This window comes from Pelecanus crispus, chromosome 6 (genome assembly GCF_030463565.1).
Source record: "Pelecanus crispus isolate bPelCri1 chromosome 6, bPelCri1.pri, whole genome shotgun sequence".
Taxonomy (NCBI): Eukaryota; Metazoa; Chordata; class Aves; order Pelecaniformes; family Pelecanidae; genus Pelecanus; species Pelecanus crispus.
The window spans coordinates 69675147-69683564 of NC_134648.1; positions in this window are offsets into that span (position 1 = coordinate 69675147).

Genomic DNA, 8418 nt, shown 5'->3' on the forward strand with positions numbered 1-8418 from the left:
TTGCAGAGTTGAACCTTGCAGGTCTGCGGAGCAAAGGGGGACACACGGACCCAGAGAGGCTTTAGCTGGGCTTTGCTTTCCTGGCACTATTTCCATCCCAAAACAGGGAACCACATGACTGTGGAGCCAGAGTATGTGCTCCAACACGACTTTTCCAAAATCACTCTTTTCAAATTTTTTATTCTGATCTAATTTTTAAGCTGGGGTCCAAAACCTTTAAATCAGAGGCAATTTTGTTTTCCTAGCTGTCAGCAATATTTTGGCTATTTTAAGAATGTAGGACAGGGTTAAGGATTAGTACCAGCATTTCTTTTCTGTGTATCAGAGCTGCTTAGCAGTAATTAATTAGGACATTGGGTTTTGTACTCTTGGTTCAGGTCATTTGCCTATGAGCAGCTCAAGCCTTTTACAAAGGCACGCTGCATATGTTTCTGGGTACCTTTTTGAGAGAAGATTTAAATTGGCCAGATGAATAATACTTTGCTACAAGTGTTTTGCCCTAGGCAAAAAAGGTTTTCTTCATATTATCATTGCCTGGAGCTGGAATCCTCAAGCTTGATGTGACTGGTGTTATACTGTCACATGGCAATGATGTAAGAACAGGAGCTCTCTGTGTCAGACAAATCTGGATTTAGGGGAATTATAGCAGATGTTGCAAAATGGCAACAGTTTAGCAAGTTCCTTTCATCCCGGGGTTGGGAGGCAGGTCCACAAAGTACAGCCAGACAGAGAAGAATGTTATCTTTGATCCCTTTCACTCCGGGGCAAGGAGGCTTCACCAGATGAGGGATGCAGCGAGGCTGGAAATAAAAATAAATTTACAGTAGCTGTTTGTTTTGCAATATGGAAATCGGCCATTATTTATTCATGCTGTTTGCCCAGACACGTATAAAAGATTTTTATCGGGGGGTAGCGTGTATTGTGCGCTATAAACAGATTAGAGCATTCAATATTAAGATTAATGGCATGGAAAAACACTTGGAAATTTGTGCGCGGTTAGATTACAAGAAAGACTTGCAGCTCCTCTCCACCATGTGTACATGGATGGTGGCACAGGCATAGTTTCATGCCAAAGAAATGAGGAAGGAAGGAAGGGATATAATTGCCTCTGATACAGTGATGGAAAGCAAAAAGTTATCCATTATGGCATATCACATCAATTTTATCCACCATTTAGGATTTTTTTTTAATGAAAGAAACTGGAAATGTCTCTATTCATCTGCTCCTCCTTCATTTGGGTAAACAGCTCGTTTATACCTATGCAGAAACCAAACACATGATGACAACGTGACAGACCCTGTTTATGACAAGAAAGCACCACCTGTGGTGAACAAACCATGCCAGTGAAGGACAAACAGTAGTTCTTTTCATGAGTTTAATTCTGATTGGAATTTGGTCAGAATTTGCAGGATTTTTCTTAAATTGGTCAGTTCATTAAAAAAAAAAAACAAACCAAAAACCAACAAAATGCCCATTTGGTGACAGGCACAAAACCACCCCGGGCTTTGATTTGGTTTTAATAAAAAATCCCTCTTACCACCTGACAGTGACATGGACTCAACGATGCACAGCACAGACACAGCTGCTCACGCTGCACTGATGGAGCACAACCCTCTCACCCAACATGGTCATGGCCACAGCCACAATACCCAAAACCAGTTTACACCGTGCACCCTCAGGCAGTTGTACCATGTTCCCGTCCCCAGAGGAGCTGAACCGGAGGGTTTCAAGCACATGCATGATAGCAACCATATTTTGTATCACTGTCTCCCTTGCCTGAGCGTGTAACGTTCATTTTTAAGAGTAGAAGCTCAGCTGGGTTCAGTTGAGGAAAGTATTTAAGAGCAAGTGTAAATTTAAATATTGGAGTCAAGACACTGTCCTTCAGGTCACACACAAGCTTAAAATTTGCCCATCCTTTCACACCTGCCTGAATTCAGGTCTAGCCCTGCATATGGTGCACCCTGCCTGATCCATACAGGAGACACTGATGGAGAAGATGGTGCCAGTCTTCTGATGCACCTTTCCCATGGGTGCCTGCAGTCATCTGGGTCCCTCACAAATGTGAGATGTGAAGAGGACCAAGCTGAGAGACAGCTGTTGTGTCCACTGCCCACATTGGTGGCCTTTTGGTACCATCTTAAGGAAAGAACCCAAGCAGTTCTGTCCACAGGAGAGCAAAAAGGCCCTTCTCCACCTTCATGCCTATTTTGGATGCCTCATACCAGAGGAGATCTGTAGCAGCCAAGCCAAGGTGACCCCAGCACCCTCTTGTTTCTGTCTCTGCGCTGGCCTACACGCAGGAGTGTCTCCTACCCTGGTCCTCCAGACCGAGGTGATGTTTGTGAAGCAAGGTCCTAACTTTTGTCACTCCAAAGGAAACACCTGTCTTCATCTGCCCACCAAACTGCTTGTGTAGGCACTTCTGCCCATGGGGAACACCACAGAGCCCATGCCTGCAGCTCCTGGTCCATGCAAGCAGTGAACCCATTGGGCAGGAGGTCCTCAGGGTGACCTTACAACACAGTATTGACTCCTCTATGTCTTCTGCATCCTCCTATAGAACCAAAAACCCTACAAGTGAAAGGCTGCAATGAACATTTTGCCATGCACAACAGAGCCCAGCTAAGCTGAAGCCTTTAATTGTTGCCACCGGGCAAATATCCGTTAGAGCAGCTCAATGCCACAATTACAGCATGGCCAAAAAAAATGCTACAACACACACAGCAGTCATAGCACAAAACTGGTCATGCCACTTAGGGTCCCAGCCCCGTGTGCTAGGAATCAGAGGTGTTGTAAGGAAAACACAGGATCTGCACACGTTCCCATTCAAGATGCCTAATCTTGTCTACACTCAAAATGGTATCGGCTAAAATTGGTTTTCAATTGATTTAAGTTCACTGGCACAAAGCCCTGTGTAGACATTCTTAAATGGGTTTAAAAATGGCTTATCAATTTAGCTTAAGACACTTAGTAGCTAAACTAAGCTAAATCAGCATAAGCCAGGTTTAAATTGATTTATGATGTCCACAAAGAGTTTTGCACTGGTTTAACTAAATTGCTTTAAAAACACACCGCCACTTTAGCCTTCAAAAGTGAGTGCCTATGAGTGTAAGGATTTAGGGTAAATGTCTTTAAAAGTGCCTAAATATCTGAGGAGCTTATGGCCCTTTTCCCTAAACAGACTTAGTCTTTTCGAATTCAGAAACTGTCCTTTGTAAATGCTACTCCAAAGTGCAAAAAAAAAAAAAAAAAAAAAAGGAAAAGGGCCAGATTCTCCATGGAGTAAATTAGGGAGATATCCCATTTTACATCAGCTGGAGGAAAGCCAAGCCCTGCCTCAAATTTTTAAAGGGAAAGCAAAATTTTCTGAAACCCCAGGTTTCAGAGGGCTTGTGCTATTTTCTTCTGCTAGGTGGTTTTTTTTTTTTTTTAACGTCCTTAGGTATAGTAGTTACATATGATACACATATATTCAAATAATCACATCGCCGTTCGCAGCATCCCTGCACATTACAGTAATTCAGGCTTTTACGTTGACGTGCATAGACACAGTTTGGAAGATATTTGAGTGCTCATAGCCACATCTGTTGTTTTCTCTCTTAATGATTTGTAGTTAGCCAAAATAATAGAAAGCAGGCAGAGCTTTTTAATATTGGCTTGCTTGACACGAGCCTGTCTTAGTCAAAATGTTTATTCTGCGGTTCTCCCGCTAGCTCTGGAAATTCATGTATCTATATGTATTTGCGTGTTTTGCTTGACTAGGCACAAATTATGCTCTCAACTGGAAATATCACAAGTGTAAATAATTTGGAGACATAAGTGTCTGAGCGAAACTCATGTAAAAGCTATTTGTTTTATGGATTTTGATCTCCAAAGTTTAAAATATGAGCAAACTTTTCATTAAGGGTTTTGCCATTTGTTTGAACACTCCTGTAGTAATTGGAAATGCAACAATTGTTTAAAAGTGGCATTGTCCATGAAAAGATTTAGTGAGGGATGAAGAAATTTCTTGAACCTAAAGACATAATCTGGTGATCCAATTCTCCCCACTGTGTCCATTCCCGTGAAACTCCATTTACTTTCTCCTATCCGTCACCAGCTCCCCCGCATCCCACCTAGCCAATCCTCTAGGTTTCCCACATTGTTTCCCCTTTTGTCTTTTCAGTCCAAACAGAAGAACAACAGACAAGGTTTCGAAGGGCAGGGAGCATCAGGGGCTGGAAGAGAATGGCTAAGATGAGGGTCAGAGTCCTAGCCCTACTGCCAACAGTTACTAGGGTTTGTGCTGCCTGGCTGGGCAGTGTTCAAAGACTTTGCTGGGCTTTGTTCCACTGTGTAGGGATTAGGCCTGGCGGTCTGAGAATTTGCCTTCTAATTAAAAAGGATAAAAGATAGAAGTAGCATTAGACTAAAACATAGCAGTGATACTTCACAGGCTTTTTTTTTTGGCTTTTTTTTTTTTTTTTTAGTCACAAGACAACGCACGAAGTTGTCAGGTTGTTTTATTTCTTTTGTTTTCTGTGCGTATGAAAAAAAAAAAATCATAATAAAGAGAAGGGAAGGGCGGAGGAAAAGTTTTGAAACTCTTCCCAGCTGTTCCATATGGTGAGTGTAGGCTGAATTTCTGTGTGCACTGTGGCAATTTTGCTCCCTGACTATTGCATTTATTGACAAGGATTACACCAGCTCCCTATCACGTCCTTCAATGCCGTACCAAAAGGTGAGGGAATTCCCCACGTCATCCCCCCTGGCCAACGGAGCCTACAGGAAACCTGAATTTCTTCTTGCACAACCTCTCCTTTTTTTTCCTTGTGCTTAGCCCTCGTTAGACACACTCAAAAGCAGCCACAGACCTTCCCCTCAAATTAACTGGGACACATTATTTTACCGGTGCAATGCGAAAAATGCCAGAGGCTGCACCCAGATAGCCATTGCTTATAGCACCGCTTTAATTATGCTGAAAAAAATCATGCGTTTCAAACAGGAACGGGAGGCCAAATCCCTGCAAGCTGTTACTCGTGTGAGTAATCCCGTCTCCTGCAAAAGCCCTATTCAGGGCAGCCGCCAAGATCCAGCCCCACGCAGGACGGTGAGGATGGGCGTAAATCCAGGGTCTGCCAGCCCGACAAGGGCTGTTGGAAGAAATCCCTGCCATTTACAACTTGATCTGCCTTTAAAAACATCCTCCAAAGCCGTACCCGGGGCAGGGGCAGCGGTGGTGTTTCGGGGCGGCTCTGCCGACTTCCCAGGACGACCGCTTTTACCCTAAGAGAGAAGCCGAGGTGAGCAGTTGCGTAAGGGCCGCTGATGAGATTATATTAATTACTTTTCAGAAGGGGGAAGAAAAAAAAAAAAGAAAAGAGGGGGTAGGAGTTTGGTGGAAGACTTGAGAATCTTTCAAAGCCGCCGAGCTCGGGTTGCAGGCAAGGATAAAGGAATGCCCTTTTGTTCCCACACATCTCCCGTTACGTCACGACGAGCCCAATTTTTTCTGAATTCTGGCTGACTTTGCATGTAGTAAATAATTTGGAAGAGACGACAGACCAGGCGAAAATTATTCACAGCAGAGAGTCGTTGCACTTCATCGTGCAGGATCCTAATGGGAAAGCATTTCTCACAGGAAAGCGTTTTCATTCATTAAAATTTTTGCACGAGTTTTCTTTCCTCCGAGCCAGTAGAGATCGTATTTGCCCTGTGCCATAGCATGAGAAGAAGGAAGAAGATTTATAAGCATCGCTTGGGCAAAAATGTTGTTGTTTTTAACAAAAATAAGCGCTGTTAGACTGCTGTGAGTTAGCTTGAAAGCAATACTAATGTGGCAAATTATCCCATTGATTTTAGGCAGGGTTCTTCATTGATTTTTGCTTAAAAAAATGGTAGTATGATGCAGCCCATGGTGGCTAACTTCTTAATATCGGTGCATTTGTGAAAGGTTAGAAATGGACTTCTGTTCCTGCCCTTCTGCTGAGTTTTAAGAACATGGAAATTTAATAAAACCCGCGTGCTGCTTTCTGGATATCAGTGTTTGAAATGAGACCTGCTCTTCTTTGGTGGCTTTAGAAGCAAAATAGATTCAATGTCCCCGCAGGACTATATTCCCAATTCCCTCCAGGCCTGCAGTCAGCTCCTTTCTGCCTCCATCCCAGAGAGTCAGACGCGGATCGGGCCACGCTTTGGTGCTGTGAACCCTCTTTTATTGATTTATGTCCTTAGCATCATTTCAGAGAGGCTGAAGCAAAGGCAAAGGTCCCCCCTCCCATTTTGTGTTCCAGAGGACCGGTGATAACTAGGAGGAAATTCCCAGTTTGCCCCATCATGAGGGTCACTCGGAGGAGCCCCGCTAGCTTTTTTGGCTGGTTTTGTGGTGAGGAGCAGGAATGAAAACCCCTCGGAAAAGCGCTGCTCAGACACCATGCTTCCAGACCTCCCTGTGCCTCCTCCTCCTCCTCTTCCTCCTCCGGCGCTGCTCCTTCTACGGGGCTCAGCCTGTTCCCATAACAGAAACTGGGAGAAGGATCCTATCATCCATTTTCCATGGGGCAGGGCAAAATAGGCAGGGCATATTTAAAAAAATATTTTTAAATACAAAAATCCAGGAAGAAATGAAGCAAATCTATTTCCATGGTGTGTTAGAAGCACTTAGCAAGAGCTGGGTCGTCTTGAACACCCCAAGAGAGGTGCACGTACGAGTGCTATTTCTCTATTACTCTTCACTTACTCGCCGAAGGAAGGAGACGATCCGAGGGGGCTTTATATTTGAAAGAACGTTCCTAATATTTGCATTATCGTCAACGAAAATATTTTTAAAGGCCAAACGAATATTCATTTATATTTATTTGCTTAATCTAATGATCTATTGTGATTCTCCCTTTCATCTATTCTTCCCTTGATGAGTGTGTGGCACTCCCATTAAGATTAATAGCGGTTTCACATGCACAGTCAGGGGAGATTAGACCCCTGCCCCGGCCTCCTGCCAGCCCCATGTATGTCTTTGGATTCAAGCTCCGAACCCTCACTGATGTCAGTGAAAGCGCCATGTGTACAAAAAGGCCCAATCCTGCCCGGCGCTGAGCATCTTCCCAGCCAGCCGAGGCATTTAGAAGCGGCAGGGCACAGCATCTCCCAAAAGGCATTTATTATGCCGTAAAGTCTGGGACTGTCTGGGGAGCATATGTTTATGTGGGGTCACTGTTTCTGTGAGCACGAGGGGGGATTTTTATGACAGACCAGTCTAGAACAGCATATGGGGACCAGTGCGGGGTGCACTGGAACCATTTTATAGCGAAATAAAACACACAAAACCTGCCTCTGAACATGCACGTTACCGTCCTTCTACGCAAAGTTAACTCCATGCGCAGAAACTACATTTTGTGACCATTTCGATTCTTCCCCAGCATGCAATGTGAAATACCTCTGCCATCACACAGACTGGCCCAGAGACATATTTGAAGCACCCAGTTTTGAAAATTAGGTGTATATAATACATCCTGCTTCTTTACCAGGCAGGGTCTGCTCCAAAGCCCTGGCATGGGAGCGCTCCTGTCACCTTCAGCAGGATTTGGAGCAAGGCCCTTCTTCCAGTGGCATGAGAACTACTTTTGCTGCAAGCTGGGGTCCCGGTCTTGCAAGCATTTACGCTTTTGAGAGGCAAAAAGCGTTTGAGTAGTCCTGGTGCAAAAAAGCTGCTCACAGGTGTAAGGGTTTGCAGCACCTGAGCAGACGAGGTTTATGTTGTGTATAGGGCCTGATTTAAGAAAACACATTTTTCTCTTGCTGACTGATGTATTTGTATCATCTTATCATTTGCAGGAATTTACCAATATCCCTGATTACACCCCGATCCTGACCTTGTCAGAGTAAGCACACCAACTGCTTCAGTCCTTGTACCGTGGAGGATTTTCTCCTCCTATTTCCATGGTCCATGGTATTTCTGGGAAAAGAAGGATTTACTAATTGCTAGCAAAGAGGGCCAACCCACAGCCTCCACGTGTAACTTTCTGAAAATTACAAATACTGCCTCGTGCCTCAGTTTCCCCAGGCTTATCACGTGTGTGGTGATACCTTTGGCTTTCCAGCAGTACCATAAGTGAGTGAAGCATTTATAAAGCTTTTTGAGGCTGACAGGCATAAAGGACATTTACAATGACGTTTGCCAGACTACTTCCAATATTCATCCAGACTCTTTAACAGCAACATTTACTATTACTAATTTTTACTGCCCTGAAGCACTGCAAAACACTGAGATCTAGCCTAAGCAACGTGACCAAAGTCAGACATAAAGAGTAAGAAAGAGCCAGAAAGTGAGCAGGAGTCAGAGGCTAGCATGGAAACTGCTACACCATCTGTCCTCTCGGCTTGCTCGAAAGACATTTCACAATTAGAGTATAACGGAGTATATGACATTGTTTTCCTGAT